This window comes from Mesoplodon densirostris, chromosome 4 (assembly GCF_025265405.1).
Source record: "Mesoplodon densirostris isolate mMesDen1 chromosome 4, mMesDen1 primary haplotype, whole genome shotgun sequence".
Classification (NCBI taxonomy): Eukaryota; Metazoa; Chordata; class Mammalia; order Artiodactyla; family Ziphiidae; genus Mesoplodon; species Mesoplodon densirostris.
This window is the reverse complement of record NC_082664.1, coordinates 38,514,593-38,535,743: the sequence shown is the minus strand read 5'-3', so window position 1 is coordinate 38,535,743 and position 21,151 is coordinate 38,514,593. Positions and strand designations below refer to the sequence as shown.

Sequence of the window (21,151 nt, the reverse complement as noted above, 5' to 3'; positions counted from 1 at the left end):
TTACTGTTATATGTTTACAGTTGATCATTCTCTCTCACCTGGTCCAAGTCAGAGATGGGTCTGATGCTTTTGTGTCCCTGACAGGATCCAGCATAAGGCCTGGCACATAATTGCACCTCAGTGAATATTTGTGGATTAGAAACTTGTGGATACAACTGTGAGAGCCACAAGAGTCCAGTCTGTATGCAGCTCTCCTCAGTGGGAAATAAACTCTACCTGTGTCCAGGAGGACAGTGGGTTACATTCCTCTAGCAAAGCTAGAGTGAGTGGGGATAAAAGAAGAGGAGGGGCAGAGGAAGAGAATGGAGAAGAGGTGAGAATGTAGATCTTTGCTGATGGCTGAGACCTTCCAGGGAAAGTCTCCTAGGTCCCCTGGGAGAGTGGAGAAGAGAAATGTCCCTGTGCCTCAGATTCCTCTGAACTTCCTGGGGGAGGAGTGTAGACTAGAAGGGTGGGTGTGGGATGGGAAAAGGCACAGGTCAGAATCAGCTCCTCTTTGGAAATGTCTTCAGAGATGGGGCAGGAGCCACGTGGGAGAAACCAGTGTTCTCACTCCATAGTCATTCCTCATTCTGGATCTATTTTAATGCAGCTGGAGATTATATTTTCCACCAGACCTAGGTCCAAATGGCATTTGACTATATCCCAAACATCCTAGCCCAACCTTTAAAGCCCAGGATTTTTCAACACTGAAGCTAATATAATAATTTAAAGGTCTTTTGAGTGATGAGAAGATCTATAACATAAGCATATATCCTCATTCTTTGAAAGCTAACACTATTTGAATATATTTATTCTGAGTCATTCCTAAAAAGGGAGGGAATCTCTTGCCTCCCTTCAGGTGTGATAATAGACACATCTGAGAGCATAGAAAATACTGCACAGTTAGTCCCTCAACTGTTCTCTAATTGTTTTCTGGCTCTTCCTCTTTTTGATTTGGTTATACATTTCCCTCCTGGGGCAATGCTATGTCTTATTTTAAGTGTACATCTCCCAGCAACCAGGACACTCAATAAGTGACTATTGGATGGATGGATAGATGAGTGGATACTCAGTAAATACCTACCTACACAAACAAATAAACAACAACAAAATCTGTATTAGTCAGGGTTCTCCACACAAACAGAACCAATAGGATGGAGATGGATAAATACATGAAAAGATTTAATATAAGGTGTTGGCTTATGTGATTATGGAGGCTGAGAAATCCCATGATCTGCCATCTCCAAGCTGGAGACCCAGGAAAGCTGGTGGTGTGGTTGGAAGGCCTGAGAGCCAGAGCACCAGTGGTGTAGGTTCCAGTCCAAGTCTGAAGGCCTAAGACCCAGGAGTGCTGAGGACAGGAGAAGATCAATGTCCTAGCTCAGCAGTCAGGCAGAGAGAGAATTCACACTTCCTTCACCTTTTTGTTCTATGCAGGCCCCACATTGGGGAGGGCAATACACTTTACTCAGTCCACCAGTTCAGATGCTAATCTCTTCTGGAAACATCCTCACAGACAACCAAAAACAACATTTAACCAGATGCCTGGGCATCCTGTGATCTAGTCAAGTTGACACATAAAATTAACTCTCACGAACGCAAACATTTACCAAGCATTTATTATATCCCAGGCACATGCTAAGTACTTTACTGATATTATCTCATTCTTAGAGATATATATGTGCGAGAATTTCCTAGAGGAAAAAATACTTATATTAGGTGACTTCTAGGGTCTCTTCCAGTTGTAAGATTCTTTGACATGATGTGGCATTAGGGAAAGTAGGATATTGAGGTGTGGGGCTTGGGAACCTAACACCTAGAAGCAGAAATAAAAATAACATTATTAATTACCCCTTTCTGTAGACTAGGAACTGTGCTAAGTACCTTACAGATATTTTCTCACTTATTCCTGAGTAACACCCTATGAGATAGGAACTACTACTCACTCTATTTTCAGATGAGGAAACTAAGGCACAGAGAGGTTAAATGGCTTGCCTAAGAAGCAGAGTTAGCATCCAGGTCTGTTGACCCTAACGTCAGCGCTCTTAACCATCCTGCTTCCAGAGGGACTGCAAAGCCCTCATTCTTGGTCTGGATGTCTGAGAAGGTACCTTTCCCTGGGGCCACAGGGATGCAGGTGAGCCGGGGGAAGGAGAGCATTGTGGTAGGACCTGTGAGATTTAGTGAGGAGGGGTGGCATGCAGGACAGCTGGGGCTGAGGAAAGTTCCGGAGTCAGTTCTGCAGGAGTCACTGAACCCAGCAGGAAGGAGACGAACTCTCCACTCCCTTCAGCAGCACTTGGTAAAACTCAGTTTTCCTCCCTCTGTCTCTCCCTGGGGCAGACAGGACAGGATGTTCTGGAGTTTTAGCAGCGGGACCATTCCTTGGGAACAGGCAGCAGAACTATGATTAGGGCTTAAAAGTCTGTGGTTGCCAGGCAAAGGCCCTCACCTTTTATAGCCGGCTAGCTTAAGACGTCACGTCACAAGTATTTAGAGACTTTTTGCTTCCCCCCACCCCCCATCTGCTTTATGACCCTGAACGCATTCCTCCTTTTCCTCCCATCGTTCAATTTTCAAGCCCCTGGAACAAGTCTGTAACTCACTTATGAGTCTAGAGGCTTTCTGGTGAATTGTAAGGCAATTCATACCACTTTGGTTGGGCAAAACAGGGTGGGGGCATTTCTTTCTTTCTTTCTTTTTAATTTTATAAATTTATTTATTTATTTATTTATTTTTGTCTGTGTTTGGTGTTCGTTACTGCACACGGGCTTTCTCTAGTTGCGGCGAGCAGGGGCTACTCTTCGTTGCGGTGCGCGGGCTTCTCATTGCTGTGGCTTCTCCTGTTGCGGAGGACCGGCTCTAGGTGCGCGGGCTTCAGTAGTTGTGGCACACAGGCTTAGTTGCTCCGTGGCATATGAGGTCTTCCCAGACCAGGGCTCATACCCGTGTCCCCTGAGTTGGCAGGCGGATTCTTAATCACTGTGCCACCAGGGAAGTCTGCATTTCTTATCTTGGGTTTAATTTGCTTAAGTTGCTTCCACCTTCTCTGCTTGGGTCTAGTGACTCCTTGGGAGCTGGGGTAGTGTATTTGGTAGCCTGATGGTGGTTAAGAGCATGAGTTTAGGGCAGAGGGACCTGGGAATATGTCCTAGGTCTGCCATTAAGGACCACATGACCTGGGACCTGGGACTTGACCTCTCTGAGCCTCAATGTTCTCATCTGTAAAATGGGAGAGAACTACTACCTGCCTCAAAGGGTTGTTGGGCAATCCTCAAAGGATAGTTGACTACTCCTGGCATTATGTTATTCCCATAACAACCACAGGCTGAGGACACCCACAGGCCTGAGTTAAGGGTATTTGGATCATAGAATCAGGAGTTATGAAGCCAGGTTTCTCTCCCTAAGACAAGCTTGGAAGTGAAGGGAAAAGAGAGTTTGTTGTAGTTGAATGATCCAGTATGGGGTTCCTTAAGCTGGTAGAATCCAAGGTTTTCAGGATTGGAAGAAACCCTGGAAATCCTTTAAGACTGATAGGAAGGCAGTTATATAGCAGGAAAGTAAAAAAGAGAGCAGGCAAGGCTGACCTCCACAAAGCACTGCTTATGAAGGGATCTGAGATTCTGAAGGGAGTGCCTGGCAGCCAATAATAGGATAGGACCAAGTGGGGTCTGGGAGCCTGGTTACTGCTCAGGTGGAGAAACAAAGTTATTCCATCCACCCTTGGGTCGATTCTTCATTGCCTCTGGAGGAGATGCCGGTGGTTTAGGAAATTAGGTGGACCTGGTCCCATTTGTCCTAATCTGGTTATAACTAACCCATGTTTCCTGTATGGTCTGGCACAGAAACCAGAGGAAGGGTATGCAGATCTGGGCTCCACTGTTGCCTTGGCACAGCTGCTCTGCCCTCTTTGGATAAGATGGAGAAGCCAGGGAACCCATAAGGCCCTTTCTAGGAGGAAAACATCAACAACTGAAATTACAGTCAGGAAGAACTGCCTCCATCTGCAAGTAACTGGGCAATGACTTCCTAATTAAGCTCTTATTAATTTGTTTTCTGAAAGTTACAGTATAGTACTTGGTGGGTGCACCCCGCCCTGCTTGTCACCAAGGTGTTGAAGATTAAGCATTTCACATGGAATCAAGGTGGAACTCTTTCATCTGATTAAATATAATAGCCTGATTTATTCCAACATCATGAAGTCTTAAAAGCCATACCCTTTTATCTTTGGAGCACAGGGAGGGATTGCAGGGTTTTTATCTTGAGTTCTGTGTTTCAGGGGAGAAAGAGGAAGCACCCAGAGGGGAAAAGACACAAAGCAGAATTCAGACCAATGTTTTTTAAAGTGTGGTCTATGGATCTCTCTTGCATCTGACTCACTTGTTAAAAAAATGTAGATTCCTGGGATCTGTTTCTGAGTTGGAAACTTTCCAGGTGATTTTTATGAACACCCAGGTCTGAAAAATCTCAGGTGGAAGTGGCAAGTCTTCTAGGACATTAACCACATGGATAAATGAAGTACTCAGACAACTCAAAACACCATCTCAGCTAATAGTTTCTTAACCCACCTCAGAAAATCTTTCACTTTAACGTTAGACTGGGTAAAGCTTGACTGTTCCATGTTTACACTTCATTCACCTACAGGTAGTGATGTGATGCACATAGAAAAACTTCTGGCCTTTGAGACAGAGAAGGAATAGCATGTGTGTGTATAAATCACCCCTAGTTCATCAAAGGCTGATGTCTTAGTTCCAGCTCTCAGTTCTCAGGTGTTGTAAATGCTGACTTACAGCTCCTTTATCTACTGATAACAAAGGTGAACATAAGTGATCTCCAGAAATGGTTCACATGCGCTCCGGGGTTCTTGAAACACCACAGGTGATTGGCAAATGTTTCTCTTGCAGACACAAACTCAAACAGCTCATTCCCTTCAAGAGCTCCCCACAGCAGTGGCTAGGAGCCTGAATGTAGTAAGGCGGGGACAAGCCTTCCTCTCCCTTGCCCCATACTTTCTTCCCCTTTCTGATGTCAGATTTTTCTGACACTTAAGGAGTCCAGACTGAGGGAAAGAAGTTATTGATAAAGAACTTCAGGAAGCAACTCCCATCCCCCCACTGCCCCTTGCCCAGGCCACTGCCCTTTCAGAGTTAGTTACAGACTCTCCATTCTACTCATTTCAGGAGGCCCGGGGGCCACATGGCTTTGAATCACTGTCTTGTAAGGCACAGTGAACTTCATTCAGTGGGCTCTGGGGAAATGCATAGTTGGGTCCTGTCCGCCGAAGATTCTGGTAGGATTCTGATAGGTTTTGATTATAGGTAGCCTGGGTAACTCTGGAACATGTATTAATGGCACATGTAAAAGAAATTAACAAATTTAGTGAGATATATTTCATATACCACATAATTCACCCATTTAAAGTATACAATTCAATGATTCTTAGTATATTAAATATTTTTAGTATTTATTTATTTTAATGGAAATGCATTTCTTTTATTTATTTATTTATTTTATTTTACTTTTGGCTGTGTTGGGTCTTCGTTTCTGTGCGAGGGCTTTCTCTAGTTGCGGCAAGCGGGGGCCACTCTTCATCGCGGTGCGCGGGCCTCTCACTATCGCTGCCTCTCTTGTTGCGGAGCACAGGCTCCAGATGCACAGGCTCAGTAGTTGTGGCTCACGGGCCCAGTTGCTCCACGGCATGTGGGATCCTCCCAGACCAGGGCTCGAACCCGTGTCCCCTGCATTGGCAGACAGACTCTCAACCACTGCACCACCAGGGAAGTTCCCATTCATTTTTATGACTGAATAATATTCCATTATATGGATATACATTTTGTTTATCCATTCATCAGTTGATGGGCATTTGGGTTGTTTCTACCTTTTGGATATTATGAATAATGCTGCTATGAACATTTTTGCACAAGGTTTTGTGTGGACAGATGTCTTCATTCCTTTTGGGTATATACCTAAGGAGTAGAATTGTTGGGTCATATGGTAACTCCAAGTTTAACCTTTTGAGGAACTGCCAGACTGTTTTCCAAAGTGGCTGCACCATTTTACATTCACAAACAGTGTATAAGAATTCTAATTTCTCCACATCTTCCTTAACACTTATTATTATGTGTTTTTGATTTTAGCTATCTTAAAAAGTATGAAGTGATATTTCACTGTTTTTCTGATTTGCATTTCTATTATGGCTAATGACATTATCTTTTCATGTGCTTATTGGCCATTTGTATATCTTCTTTGGAGAAATGTCTGTTTAGGTCCTTTGCCCATTTTACAATTGGGGTTATTTGCCTTTTTATTATTGAGTTGTAGGAATTCTTTACATATTCTAGATACAGTCTTTTATCAGATATATGATTGCAAAATCTTTCTCCCATCATTTGCAGTTTTTCACTTTCTTGTTGTCCTTTGAGGCATAACAATTTTATGTTTTGATGATGTCCAATTTATCTGTTTTGTTGTTGTTGTGGCTTGTGACTCACACTTTGGGAAGTGTTGCTAAAATGCACCTTGGGGCTTCCCTGGTGGCGCAGTGGTTGAGAGTCCGCCTGCCGATGCAGGGGACACGGGTTCGTGACCTGGTCCGGGAAGAATCCCCCATGCCGCAGAGCGGCTGGGCCCGTGAGCCATGGCCGCTGAGCCTGTGCGTCCGGAGCCTGTGATCCGCAACGGGAGGGGCCACAACAGTGAGAGGCCCGCGTACTGCAAAAAAAAATAATAATAATAATAAAATAAATAAATAAATAAAATAAAATGCACCTTGAAACTCTGGAAGCTTTGAGACCTCTAAGTTTGGAGGTGGTTTACAGGTTGACTTTGAGGTTGCCTTTGACAGGAATTTCCTCCAAGTTTGGTATTTCATTACCCAGCCAGCCAGCTAGCTTTTGCTCCTTCTCTGGGCTGGAAGCACAGAGCCCCAGGGGACCTTCACCGTGTTTACATCCCCTCCCTCTCCTGAGGTCTACCACAATAGAGCAGCTGAGATGACAGTTTGGAAATGTCCTTTATTGTGAAAACTCAATGGTCTTTGTCTCTGGGATTTGAAATTTTGATGCAAATGTTGGCAGCCAAGAGTTTGGAAGGAGGAGGGGAAGGGCTGGGAGAAGAAACCCTGCCATTGATTTCCATAGTGAGTCATTTCAACTCTGTGTTGTCTTGGTTTTCTCACCCATAAAATGGGGGAAAATATGTCCATCTCCCCAACTCAGTGGGGGTACTTTGAAGATGAGTTGGAATACTTTTGAGATCTTGGATTAAAGGCATTACTGAGGCACAAGGTGTTATTATAATAATAAATGACTTAATAGAAGAGAGGGTGAGGCCGCTAAAGCGCGGAAGGAGAGGCTCTGCACTGTGGAGTGGCTTCGGTCTAGAGCTCCTGGGCCCAGACAGAGTTTTATTCTTAGGAGTGAGATTGTGTAATTTCTCACAAACTGTTTGGGTTATTTCATTTGAGTTCAGCATTGCTCTGCTGAGTACATCCTATATGACTTCTGCCACAAGGCAAGATTACACTCTTTTTAGGAAATAAGATATACGTTAAAACAAGTAGAAACAGAGCAAGATATTATAATCAAGCCGTGAACTGAATAACAAGTGTCAAAAAGAAAGCAGAATAGATAATGGTGAAGAGAAGCATTCCCCTATTATGAATCTGAGATCTACCATACACTAGCTGTGTGACTTTGCCTCATTTTCTTCTTCTGTGACTGCAATTGTTCATATAAAGGACTTGGAATAATGGCCAGCACATAGTAAGCCCTCAAATGTTGGACCTATCTGGGATCTTGTCAGGTTCAGCTTTTGCTGGTTATGTGATCTTGGCCAAGTGGCTAGATCCTTTTTATCCTCAGTTATCCCATCTGTAAAATGGGGATAAGGATACTTACTAGTGAAATGGAGCAAGACCCTGTGGGGCCCTCCTGGGTACAAATCCTTTCCGTGTTCTCCATTTCTTGTTTGCAGGAAATAGGCTTCATGCAGCGTCCTGGATCTTCCTTGAGTTCCAAAGGGCAGATAGAAAGAGCTGCTAATCAGGGAAGGGAGTGCAGAAACACAGGAGGATCATTCAAGAAACAATAGTGCAGCCATGGCGCAGGGTCCGGTTTCCAACTCGAGGAACACACATAACAATATTTTTGAGTTCTTCTGCAGGAACTAAGGCCCCCATCCAGGTGGAGGATGGTAACTTCAGGCTGAGCACAAGATTCCTGGAACACTGCCCTGTTACCTCATCACCAACCAATCAGAAGAAAGTCTGCACACAGTGGAAGGTAAGAAAGAATCTGACCCCCCTCCCCTGATGATTCTCCCTTTAAAAACTTTCCTGGGTGAGCAGAATCTCTAGCGTTGGTTTTTGGGCAGGAGCGTGCCATCTCCCCAGGTTGCCGGCCTCTTGAATAAAGCAACGTTTCCTTTCCAACCAACACTTGTCTCTGGAGTATTGGCCTTCCAGCAGCAAGCAGATGAACCTGATTTCCGTTAACACTAGCTCACAAGGCGGAGGTGAGGATGGAGGGAGGCAATGTTTGTAAATAGCATAGCAGGAGCCCTACAAATGGTAAGCATTCACTAAACCAGTTATTATTACTGTCAGTAATGCGGTTACCTGCCCTGGCTGAGGGGTGCTGCTCACCGATGGCTTAGTTAAGTCAGAGGCCTTCTTTGGAAGCTGGAATTTGAGATGGGCAGGAAGGGATTGATAGGATTCGGGTGATCAGAGAAGAAAGCAGGATTAAAGAAAGGCAGAAGCCTGAGGCTGAACTGTCTCTGGAAGGCAGGAGGAGACTGGGGCTTCTCACTTTCCGCCCCCAAAGCCCGGAGCCTGGCGGGCTGTATCTGGCAGAGCCCGTGGCTGCTGTTTACCTCCGACCACCCCCCACCCCCCACCGCCTTCGCAATCTCTTTCACCTTCGCAGTCGGCGAGGGCAGTGCTCTGCTAGGCTGGAGGAGGCTCTCCCTCCCTGAGGAATGTGCGACCCTCCCTCTCTGAGGAATGTGCGTCTAGCTTCCCGGGCCGATCCGGCCCAGCGCCTACCACTTTCCCCGGCCGCTGGTAGCCAGGGGAGCCCCGCTGTCTTCACCCCACCCTCCGCCAGGATCCAGTTTCAAAGTCACCTGAAAGCCATTTCCTTCCGCGCACGCCTCTCCCCTCCCTGTAAATCACCTAGGGCTTGCATTTGCCTGGCATTTCGGCTTTTTTTTTTTTTTTTTTTTTTGCTTATTTTGTTTTTTAACGTGAATATTAGGCGTTTACTAGACACACTTGCCTCTACTGGATGTCAAGTATACCCAGTGGTTCTGTTGTCAGTGTCCCATCCCTCCTCCCATCCTGGGCTTCTCTTCCCCTGTCCTGTGCTGGGACAGCATCTTTTTTTCAGCACATTTATTGATGAATTACTTCGGGTTTTAAAGTTTATGCTCTTGCTCAAAACGCAGCCGATCCTTATTGAGTGTCCCTGTCGCGCCCTCAGCCCCTCACTTTCCAGGTGTGCACCTTTCGATGCCCACATGATTACATACAGACATAAAAACAGGAGACATCGGCTTCCCTGGTGGCGCAGTGGTTGAGAGTCCGCCTGCCGATGCAGGCGACACGGGTTCGTGCCCCGGTACGAGAAGGTCCCACATGCCGCGGAGCGGCTGGGCCCGTGAGCCATGGCCGCTAAGCCTGCGCATCCGGAGCCTGTGCTCAGCAGCGAGAGAGGCCACAACAGTGAGAGGCCCGCGTACCGCAAAAAAAAAAAATAAATAAACAAAACAGAACAGGAGACAGGTTCTCTTCGTTTTACCAGAATGGGTCCTTTATTACACGGGTTTCTGCCTCTTGCTTTTCCCACCTAACAGTCTCGTGGTGGACTCCCTCCAAGTTATCGGCTTCTTCATCTCTTTCTTGTCAGCTTCTCGGAGGTTTGGATTTACATCTGTAAAGGGTCACGGGAACCGAATTTCGGTGAGGAATTCAAGACGTGAGTTTCTGGCTCAGAAAAGCCGAGGTGACCTGCTCTGGTAGGATCAGGACTCCCAAGTCCGATCCCAACTAAGGACTCACTTGGAAGCCCCCTTTCCTGTCCGTACAATGGGGGCTGTTTTGGCCGTCCCGTGACCTCTTGGGAGGCAGTGATATCAGGTCTGTGACACCCCTGTGAGTGCTCCCCCCCACCCCCACCCCGTGCGTCTTTGTGTCTTAGCGCATCTAGGTTGCTCGGGGGCGGCTAGCGTTCGGCCGGGCGGACACCGCCGGGACCGCGCGCTCGCCCCACCCGCGGGCGTTAATCATTAGCGGCGTGCAAGCCCCCCTCCCGCCGCCGCAGCCTTTACCCCAGCTTCCAGCTCGCAGCGCCGCGAGGTTGCCCCCGTCCCCCGCCGAGCCGCCAATCGCGGGATTCCAGTCGGTGGCCCGAGTCTCCACCCACTGGAAAAATTCCTGGTCCGCCCTCCCTGTCCCCTCCCGCGGCTGCTGCCGCTCTGCTCGGCCCCGACTTCCTGCCGGGCGCTGGAAGGCGCACGCGGGCTGGGGTCGCCGGGGGCCGCGCTCGCAGCTGGCCGCGCCCCGGCCGCTAAGGGGCTGGCGGTGGGCGGGAGCGGCCGGCAGCCTCGGCCCCTTCCCGGAGCGACATTCAAACTCGCGCCCGCGTTGCGGCGGCGCCTGGGTGGCTTCGCGCGCCGTGCGTTCTGGATCCAGCCGGGCGGCCGCTGCTCGGTGAGTGTCCGTCGGTTCTCCCCGCGTCCTCTGCGGGCGCAGCGGGCCGAGCGGCAGTGCCCGGAGTGGTTTTGAAGCCCTCGCCCTCCCGGGCACCCGCCCCAGCCCCCTGCGGGGTGAGGACTCGGAGCGGCAGAGAGGGGCCCGGGGCCGCGTGGGCTCCTCCCAGGGCGACCCTCCAGGCCGAGGGCTGGAGCGCGGGAGGCTCGTGCAAGGAGACATTTTTCTGTCCTTTAGCCCCCACCCCGGAAACGAAAGGAGCGAATGCGCCCGGTGACTCCCAAGAGGCGCAGTTTGAAACACGGGAAGCCCTCGAGGCGGCGCCCACCCGCGCCCACTGCGCGCTCTTTTGCCCGAGGGCTGGTCCTTGCCTCGGACTGTGGGCCCGGGAGGGGTGGACTCTTCTGGGGAAGGACCCGAGCCTCTGGTCCCGGGAGCCCAAAGGCGCCAGCAGCCTGTTCCGGGTTGGTGTCACACAGTACTCGCTCTGGGAATCTCAGCTCGCGTCCTGGAGGGGTTAGAGTGGGTGCCAGCAATGGGGTGTCGGGGAGCCGAAAGCACAGAAACCACTGCCTGCCACTGCCTCCCTCGACCTCACCCACTCCCGAAACCGGTTTGGTTGATTTTCTCCTTATTCGCAGCCCTTTGGTTTGGGACGCTAGGAGGAGGCGTGCAAACTCGAAAATTTCAAGACGTTTTTAGGTAGCTACTTTTACTCTTTGGAGCTGCTTTTGAAAACAAAAGAAAGAACGGAGTGGGAAATGTAATGGTGGGAGGCTGGAGGGGTGTGGCCTGGGGTGGGGCGGTGTTATAGCGGTCACTGTAAGAGTTTCACCCTCGAAGTCACTTGCCTGTCTCCTGTTCTGGGGCTCCCAGGAGGCGAGCCGGATTGCATCGTCCTACAGGGAACCCTGGACTGGGGGTTCCCAGAGTCTCCTCAGCCCTGCCTCTGCACGCAGCTCAGTCACACCAACCTTGCTCAGAGAAATAATGAGGGAGAGTAATGACAGCCTCGAGGGCTCCCCACTGAGCACATTGCCGGCCTCCCTTAAGGCAAGTGCCTTTCTAGCCTCGCCTTTGCTGGACTGGGAATGGAATCCTGAGTGACGTAGCTGGGAGTAACTTCACCCTAACCATTTCCAGCAGAAAACCTAGGAAGTAAGAACCCAAAAAAGGTGGACCCCTTCCCTCTGTTGTTCACCCTCTTCCCTGTGGTCCTGGGATGCCTCATCTCATCTCCTGCTGTTAATACTCCTCTGTCTCTGCTGTCCCCACTCCCTTCCCAGAAGGCTGGGCAACCCCTTAGATCCCTGGATGTCTTGCTCTGGGGATGGGACAGGGAGTCTGCGTGGGACAGGGAGTCTGCGTGGGGTAAACCAAGTCCTAGAAGCAGAGGAAGTGGTTTGCTTAAGAGCTGCCTTGGGCTTTTCTACTGCATTTTATTAGAAGTGACACACTGGGGAGAGTGGGAAGAGCACAGGCATGGGAGCCCAGCACAGGATTTTGCCTCCGCTTTAGTCCTGGCTCTACTGTATCGCATCAGATTGCTAGAGTCATTTGGGCTGGAAGGCACCTCCCATGTGCCTATGCCATTTACACATGCAGGCAGCAGAGCCCAGAGATGTGACGTGACTGGAGCCTGGCTCCTGTTGGCCAAACAGGGACCAGAACTCAGATTTCCTCATGGTCTAATCCATGCTTTTCCCAACATGACCTGAGCAAGTCACATACTTTTTTTCTGACTCAGTTTCCACATGAGTAGAGTTGGGTACTTGCCTGCGTTTCTTCACAGGGGCTGTGGTAAAGATCAAAGGAAGCCACATACGTAGAAAGTGCTGCATAAACTCCTATACAAAATGAAGGGCTCACTGTGGCTAGGAGGGGCCCTCAAGAGCTTTACAATTTACTGGATACGTCCCATGTGTGCCACAAGGAGACGGTAGATACCAGGAGCCAATGGTGGATGTTTACACCCCTGGCCTGTCATAGCTCCAGGGTAAACATTTGCCTTACCAAATCCACAGCTCTCCCAGGGTCACTGTGTTTACCCTGGAGGTGGCCAAAGGCCATGGCCTGAGGCATGACCAGGGCAGGAGGGGAAAAGGAGCTGTGTTCCAGATGTATGGCTTGCCCCTTCACCTCCACTCTCCTCTCAGAACCTTGTGAAGGCTCTGGTTCCAAGTCTGGGGGTTGCTACAAGCCCAGGCCGAGCGCTGACTTTGGAGGGTTAATTGGGAGACCAACTCGCTATTCCCTGTTGTGTTGAGGGTTGAGAGGACTCTGGGCGTTGGGAGGGTGCTGCCTTTGCAGCTGCACTGAAGGCTGTCTTCAGCTCCTCATCTGCCCCCCTCTCCCCATCCCAGGCTGCCACTCTGGCCCAGGCCGCTGCTCAGTCCTGCCTCTCTGGCCAGCTGCATGTCCATAGGCCTTTGTTTCAGGGTTGTAAGCCCACCCTCCCCAGCAGAAGCCCTCAGGTTGGGGCCCTGGCAGCTGGAAATCACTACTGCCAGCAGGAAGGCTTTACTGGAGTCCACAGGGGACCTGGCAGACCTTCATTTCCTCTTGTAGGTCCCATCTGGAGCCCCCAACTTGCCTCTGCCAGATTCTCTCACCATCTTTTCTCATCTTTCCTCCCCTGAATGGGTGGATCATGCTCTTTTTCTTCCTACACTCACACTTCTTAGTTCTATTTTAAAGGATTCATTCATTCATTCAACGGTTTTTTTGGCATCTACTATATATGAATGCTGGACTCAGAGAACACAGCAATGAACAAAATATATGACAGTCATTGACTTCATGGAGCTGGCTTCTGGTGGGGGGAAGCTGTCAATAAGCAAGATAGATAGTGGAAAGCAAGTTAATGATAAGCAGAGCAATATGATAGGGAAGGTGGGTGTGAATTGTCATGGAGGGGGTGAGGTGGCATTTTTAGATGGGGTGGTCTGGGGGTCATCCCGAGGAAGGGCTATTTGATAATACCTGAAGGAGGAGTTTCCCTTCATCACTGGTTTCCTTTTCCTGAAACCCAGTTCAAGCAACTCACTGCAGGGCTTGACAGCTTATTAGCACTGCGGTGCTAAACTCCTTTGAGCCTGTGTTTCTCACCAGTAAAATGGAGTTAGTCATCATACCTACCACATATGGTTTTGTGAGACTGAACAATGAGCTAATGTGTGTTAAAGGCTTAGCAGAGCCTATAGAGGTCATCAGTAAGTGACAGTCTTTTATTTTGTTATTTCTCCAACCAAATTCTGCAGGGGTAGCCCAAGATATTTAATGCCATTGCTAAATGAAAAGCTTTCCGTTTCAAGAATTAGGCAAGTGGGGAATTAGAGGCAGGTGAAAATAGAAACCCTAGTTAGTGCAGACTTTCTAGTTGGTGAGACTTTTCAACCATATCCTAGATTCTGGGGGGTTGAGGATGTGGGCCTCCCAGGTGTGTGTGCTGCTTCCCCTGCTGATAGGGTGAACTGGGGGCAGCCCTGACTCTCCTCCCTTGCTCTGGAATTCCCCTTGCTTCCAGGCAGCCCTGATGAATCACACCTTGGTTCCTGGCCTCTCTGCCTCACAGCTGGGAAGCCCATCTGCCCCTCCCCCAACGTCCTGTAGATAAATTACGCTCTGAGAGAGAGAGAGAAAGGGATGGTGAAAACGAGGGAGGGGCAGGGGAAAGCTGCGCAGATGGTGGGTGGAGCTGTTTTAGGAGAGCCTGCGGAGGTGCAAGAGGATTCTGATGGAGGCTTAGAGGCAGCCCCAGAAAAAGTTTCAAGAAGTGTCCACCATGGGGCTTCCCTGGTGGCGCAGTGGTTGAGAGTCCGCCTGCCGATGCAGGGGACACTGGTTCGTGCACCGGTCCGGGAAGATGCGGCTGGGCCTGTGAGCCATGGCCGCTGAGCCTGCGCGTCCCGAGCCTGTGCTCCGCAACGGGAGAGGCCACAGCAGTGAGAGGCCCGCGTACCGCAAAAAAAAAAAAAAAAAAAAGAAGTGTCCACCATGGACCAGAATTTTGAGTAACAGAATGGACAGGCACTATGAGTGCTCAGAGTCTGGCTGGACTCTGCTCAGCTCTGCACTGCTTCCACCCAGGCAATCTGAGGAGTCTCTTCCCCTCTCCGCTGGAACCAGGACCTTAAAGGGAGGGACCTGATCTCAAAGCCTGCGGTCAAAAGCTGCGGTGAGCCGTTTCCTGGGGGCCTGGCCCTGGCTCAGGAAGCAAGGATGGGTGGTGGAGGGCGGGTCCTGGGGGAGTGTCATCAGCCAGACCACTCCCTCTAAGAGCCCTGTCACCATCCAGCAGGAGCTGGACAGCCAAGCGGGCCCTGTGGTGAAGGAGCTTCCCGGGCTTGCCGGTTGGTGCCTGGAAACCAGGTAAAGCTACATATAATATGGCTTCAGAGGAAGTGGTTGGGAAGGTCCAAACAGCCACAGTTGTGGCGCACGGGCTTTATGATGTTGGGTGACCTCAAGTCAGAGGAGAATGAAAACTGGGTAGGGTCAGCTAACCTGTGATCAGAAGGAGGACGTACATCCAGAGATGCTGGCAGCTCTCTGGGTGCTGGCTGTCTGGGATAAAGGCTGGCTTTGTTAACAGGGTCTCTGCTCTATTCTTATTTTGATTAGCAGCTCTCTGAAGGCAGGGACTCTGTTTGAGTCATCTTTGTACCCACAGAGCATGGAGAACAAGGTAAAGTGTCATCAACAGGGCATGATGAGCTTGTGCTGGGGTCCCACCCTGAGGGCAGTCTGGGCTTGGTGATCTCATCTGCCCCAGTTTTTGTTCCATGGAGTTAGAGGAAGAAGTCAGTGGTGGGGGTCAAGCCTAGCCCTTCGTGGGATGTTGTCATCTGGGAATGCCAGCCAAGGGAGAATGGGGCTTCTTATAGTTCTCTTGCTGGCCTTTGGGGAGGGAGCCCTCCTGGCTTAAGCTCAAGGAATGGATTTTTAAGGACTCTCAAATTCTGTTTCATGCTGAGCAGACTCTGGGCCAACCACAGGACCTGAATGAGGTACTGATGGGCACAGTGGTAACTGTGCATGTAGCCTTTTGGGGAGATAGAGTTTGAGAGTACTAGGGGTTGCTCTGATTGTTGCTGGAGTTTGGCTGAGACTGGAGGGAGAGATGCTACAGGAGTGAAGTCTATTTCACTATGGTAACGGGATCTCGGGAGGGAAGATGGGTTCTACAGGTACTGGAAGCTCTTAAAAAGTCATATCCTTTACTCCCCAGGCCAGGAGACTGTGTGTGTGTGTGTGTGTGTGTGTGTGCGTGTGCGCGCGCACACATAAATCAGAGGTTCTTGACCAATAGATGTCAAGTGTTTATTGAAAGGAAAAGAGAGCCAGTATTCTTGTGGTCTCTACTCTGTGCATCGCTACATCCCCAGTGCTTGATGCATAGTAGGATTCCAATAAATATTTGTTGAATAAGTAAAACCCTACTGTGTGATGAACCTTTAGGAATTAGAGAAATTTTCACGCTCTTCACAAATGTTCTAATCCTGTCTGGAAGTATCTAGGATAGAGTATAAGATTCTAAGAAGTTGAACCTGTGGTCAGCTGCTCTGGCACAGGGGCAAGCAGCTCTGTATTCCTCCAGCCTGGGCAAGTGAAAGAGTGCCTGGGGTCACTGGGACCAGTCCTCCTGGGCCTGCTGAGAGTTTGCCCGCATGAGTGTTGTGTCCAAAGTGGATGGTAGGGTGTGCTTATAGTCTTGAATATAGTTCATCCCATAATATGTCCTATAGTATCCCATAACACCTCTCCTACCCTATTCAGAACATGGCCACCCAGTAGCCTTGCTTATCTGCATGGAGCCAAGAAGGTCTCCAGATCAGCCAGGACTCAAGTTCCTGCATGTTTTTCACACCAGCTCCCTAAGACCCTGTTTGACTCTTTTTTTTTTTTTAATAAATTTATTTTATTTATTTATTTTTGGCTGCCTTGGATCTTTGTTGCTGAGCGCGGGCTTTCTCTAGTTGCGGTGAGTGGGGGCTACTCTTCGTTGCGGTGCGCGGGCTTCTCATTGTGGTGGCTTCTCGTTGCGGAGCATAGGCGCTAGACGCATGGGCTTAAGTACCTGTGGCGCGCAGGCTCAGTAGTTGTGGCGCACGGGCTTAGTTGCTCCGCGGCATGTGGTATCTTCCTGGACCAGGGCCCGAACCTGTGTCCCCTGCCTTGACAGGTGGATTCTTAACCACTATGCCACCAGGGAAGCCCTGTTTAACTCTTATATAGGAGTTGTGTCATCCTATTTCCAAGCCCACAACTGAAAGGAAGCAGCAAAGGAGAGTGTAAAGAGACCAGCACAGAGAGGAAAAATGACCACAATGCAACTGAGAGTTGACACTGAGAGTGGACAGAGATCAAGACACTATGCAAAGCAAGCACGAGCGTAAGAGCCGCGGGTCATTTATTTAGGGGAAATGGCTTGGCACGCCTTGGCCCTTGGGGGGATCATTATTTTGATAAATGATGCTTTGCTGGTAATTGTGACCCTGAGTCATCAAGAAAAGGTTAAATGATGTTCCCTTGACTGTTTAGGAAGGCAGGGAAGGAAGCGTGTAACATGTTTTTAAAAGATGGCCCAGTCAGATTGACTAAAGTTTTTAAAAGTGTTGACCCTTAGGTAATATCACTAGTCCTCTCAACAAGGCAAAAAATAAGTGGTGGTACCCTCAATTACAGATAAGGAAACTGAGTCCACCCACACCAGGTAGGTAACTTTTCTGAGATCTCTCAGCTAAGACTTGGCAGGGATGAGGTCTGAACTTCTAAATGACTCTGGAGCACGTGCACTGAGCTTTACCCCAGACTGTTTGGAAACCGGGCACACTCTTGAAAACATGGCTCTCGGACAGCTCTCTCTGCAGGAGTTCCGGCTAGTCAAGGTTTTACTGTGTTACTGTGGAGCCAGGATGGGCCCAAACTTAATTCAGCTCCACCCATAGCAGACTGACAGTTATCCTAAAGGGCGCTTGCCTCAGTGGAAACAAGAATGCCTTCAATACATTTACATTTTAAGCACCTACCTGGGTGCCACACAACACTTGCTGAGGCCAGAAAATGATAGGGAGGAGCTGCCATTTCAAAAATCCCAGGCCTCTTTCCGTCAGGAGCTTTTGTTCCTTTGTTTTGGTTCTGGGCGCTGCTGAAAGATGCTGTGCTGTGCAGTCTCCGTGCTGGTTGTTCCAGTCTGTCTCCAGGGTGGCGGGGCCCGCCCCTGTGTAGGAACCCCTACCCCCATGTTCCCACCATCCAGATCTGGCAAATGGTAATTTTATCCTATTTACTTCTCTCATTTATTATAGAGATAGAATGTTACAGATACAACTGAAGCTTTCTTTTTCTTTCTAATAGCTTTCTCTTCCCTCCGTCCCACCCCAGAAGTAACATTCTCTTGAATATGGTGTTTATCATTTCTATGAATGTTTTTATACTTTTTACTGTTGTCTGTAAGTAATTTATAGTTTCATGCTGTTTTAATTTTGTCTTGTATAGCATCATGTTGAATGAACATTGTTGTCTAGATTTACCCATGTTGAAATATTTAAATCTAGTTTATTCGGTGAACTGTTATATGGTTTCTATTGAATATTACAGTTCCCTTATGGACAGACATTTAGGTTGATTCCATTTTCTCACCACTATAACTAATAACTGTATTTATCATCCATGTGCCAGTCGTCTCTACCATGTATATCAGTGGTGGGATTACTGGGTTATAAATTTTGCTTTTCAAGATATGGTCAAATAATGTCCCTGAGTGATTTGTAACCAATTTATGTTCTTACCAGAAACATGAGAGCCCCTATTTCACTAATATTTGGATTGTGTCTTGCAATCTGGTAGATGTAAAATGGTATTTTAAAATTAATTTATAAATTGTTTTTTTAAATAAGCACTTTTGATTAAAGATAGGGATGAGCACTTTTCATGTTTATTGGCTAGCCATGTTTATTATTCTGTGAGGCTTTGCCCTTTACGTTAAAAAAATAATTTTTAACCAGGTAATGTATTCATATGATTCAAACCTTGAAAGGTAATGCAGTTAAAAGTCTCCAACATCTGTTCCCTTGCTCCCAGCTCCCCACCCTGTGACAAGTTAGAGGTTCTTGGTACTTTTTCAGAGTTTTAATTACCATTTTCTTTTTGATTTTTAGGAGTTAAAAAGTATATATATATATATATTTATGTATGCTAAATAAATGATAATAAATAATCTTTTGTAGGTTATATTCATTACATATAGCTCTGGATTGCCTTAACTTTATTAATGTCATTTTTCATAAGGAAGTTTTAATTTTAATGTTGCCAGATTTGCCAGTCTTTTGTTCATACTTTCTGTGTCTTGTTCAAGAAATCTTTTCCTACTCTGATTTTACAGAAACATATTTCGTATATTTTCTTTTCGAATTTTGCTTCCACACTTACATTTTAAATTCACCTGGAATGTATTTCTTTTATGTGACAATTGTTCTAAACTCTGGCTACATATTAAAGCCTCATGAGGAGCTTTTTAAGAAAGTACTGTTGTCTGAGCCTTATTTCAGATCAGACCAATAAAATTAAAATATCTCAGGGTGGAGCCTAGGCATGGCTATGAAATGCCCCAGGTGACCTTTATGTCCAGCCAAGGTTGAGAACCACTCAACATTGTAAGATGGAACTGATTTTATTTTTTCCAGAGGAATAGCCAATTTTTCCAGTACTAGTTATTGAACAGTCTATGCTTTTCCTGCTGACTTGTTACCGTTAAGATTTGATTGATAACTTTATTGAGATATATTTCACATATCTTAAAATTCACCCATGTAGAGTGGTTTTTAGTATATATTCAGAGTTGTGCAACCACCCCCGCTATCCCCGCATCTTTTTTTTTTGTCCGGGGGGCCCTGTTGCTCGGCTTGTGGGATCCTCGTTCCCCAACCGGGGATCAAACCTGGGCCCTCAGCAGTGAGAGCTCGGAGTCCTAACCCCTGGACCACCAGGGAATTCTCTCCACTATGTAATCTTAAACCATTTTTATTACCCCTAAAAGAAGCCCTGTATCTTTAGCAATCATTTCCTATTTCCTCCATCCCCTAGCCCCAGGCAATCACTAATCTACTTTTATCTCTCTAGATTTGCCTGTTCTGGACATTTTACATAATGAGTTCATACAATATATAGTTCTGTTGACTAGCCTTTTTCATTTAACGTAATGTTTTCGAGTCATCCGTGTCGTGGCATGTTATCAGTTCTTCATTCTTTTTTATTGCCAAATAATATTCCATTGTATGGGTATACTACATTTTGTTTATCCATCCATCAGTTGATGGACATTCTACCTGTTTCCACTTTTTGGTATTATAAATAATGCTGCTATGAACAGTTGTGTACAACTTTTTGTACGCAGCATATAGATCCCCTAGCTTCTATATGACCTACTGGGAGATGATTATTTACAAGTTAACTTTTTGAGGAATTGCTAAATTGTTTTCCAAATAGGCTACACTATTTTACATTCTTTTTTTTTTTTTTTTTTTTTTTTTGCGGTATGTGGGCCTCTCACTGTTGTGGCCTCTCCTGTTGCGGAGCACAGGCTCCGGACGCGCAGGCTCAGCGGCCATGGCTCACAGGCCCAGCCGCTCTGCGGCATGTGAGATCTTCCTGGACCAGGGCATGAACCCGTGTCCCCCGCATTGGCAGGTGGACTCTCAACCACTGCGCCACCAGGGAAGCCCTATTGTACATTCTTACCAGCAATGTGCAACGGTTCTAATTTCTCCTCATCCTCACCATTACTTGTTATTGAACATGGTTTTGATTTTAGCCATCCTAGAGTGAGTAGGAAGTAGATTTAGTTGTGGTTTTGGTTTGCATTTCCCTAATGATTAATGATATTGAGCATCTTTTCTTGTGCTTATTAGCCATTTGTATATGTTTTTTGGAGAAATATCTATTCAAATTTTTGCCCATTTTAAAATTGGTTTTTTTTTTTTATTGTTGAGTTGTAAGGGTTCTTTATATAGTCTGGATACGAGTCTATTATCAGATTTACAAATATTTTCTCCCATTCTCTCTTAAAAAATTTTTAATTTAAAAATTAAAAAAAATTGAGGTGTAATTGATATGTCATTATTGGTTTCAGGTGTACAACTTAATGATTCAATCAATATTTGTATACATTGTGAAATGATCTAGTCCACTTTCTTTATAGTGCCCTTTGAAACACAAGTTTTAAATTTTGATGAAGTCCAATTATCTATTTTTGTTTTGTTTTGTTGCTTGTGCTTTTGCTATTGTATCTGAGAAACCATTGCTCACCCAAGTTCACAAAAATTTACCCCTATATTTTCTTCTAAGAGTTTTATAGTTTTAGCTCTTATATTCAGGTCTATGATCCATTTTGACTTAATTTTTGTGTATGGTATGAACTAGATGTCCAAATTCATTCTTTTGCATGTGAATATACAG

General features: G+C 47.2%; 1 protein-coding gene across 1 annotated transcript in view; it reads left to right on the top strand.

The window, feature by feature from the left end:
* Positions 1 to 10,498: 10,498 nt before the first annotated feature.
* The window catches only part of PLEKHG3 (pleckstrin homology and RhoGEF domain containing G3), a 42,692-nt gene continuing 32,039 nt past the window's right edge, over positions 10,499 to 21,151 (top strand). The window contains exon 1 of the mRNA XM_060096007.1: positions 10,499 to 10,693. The gene's annotated coding sequence lies outside the window, so the exon portion shown is untranslated. The remainder of the gene's footprint in view (positions 10,694 to 21,151) is intronic.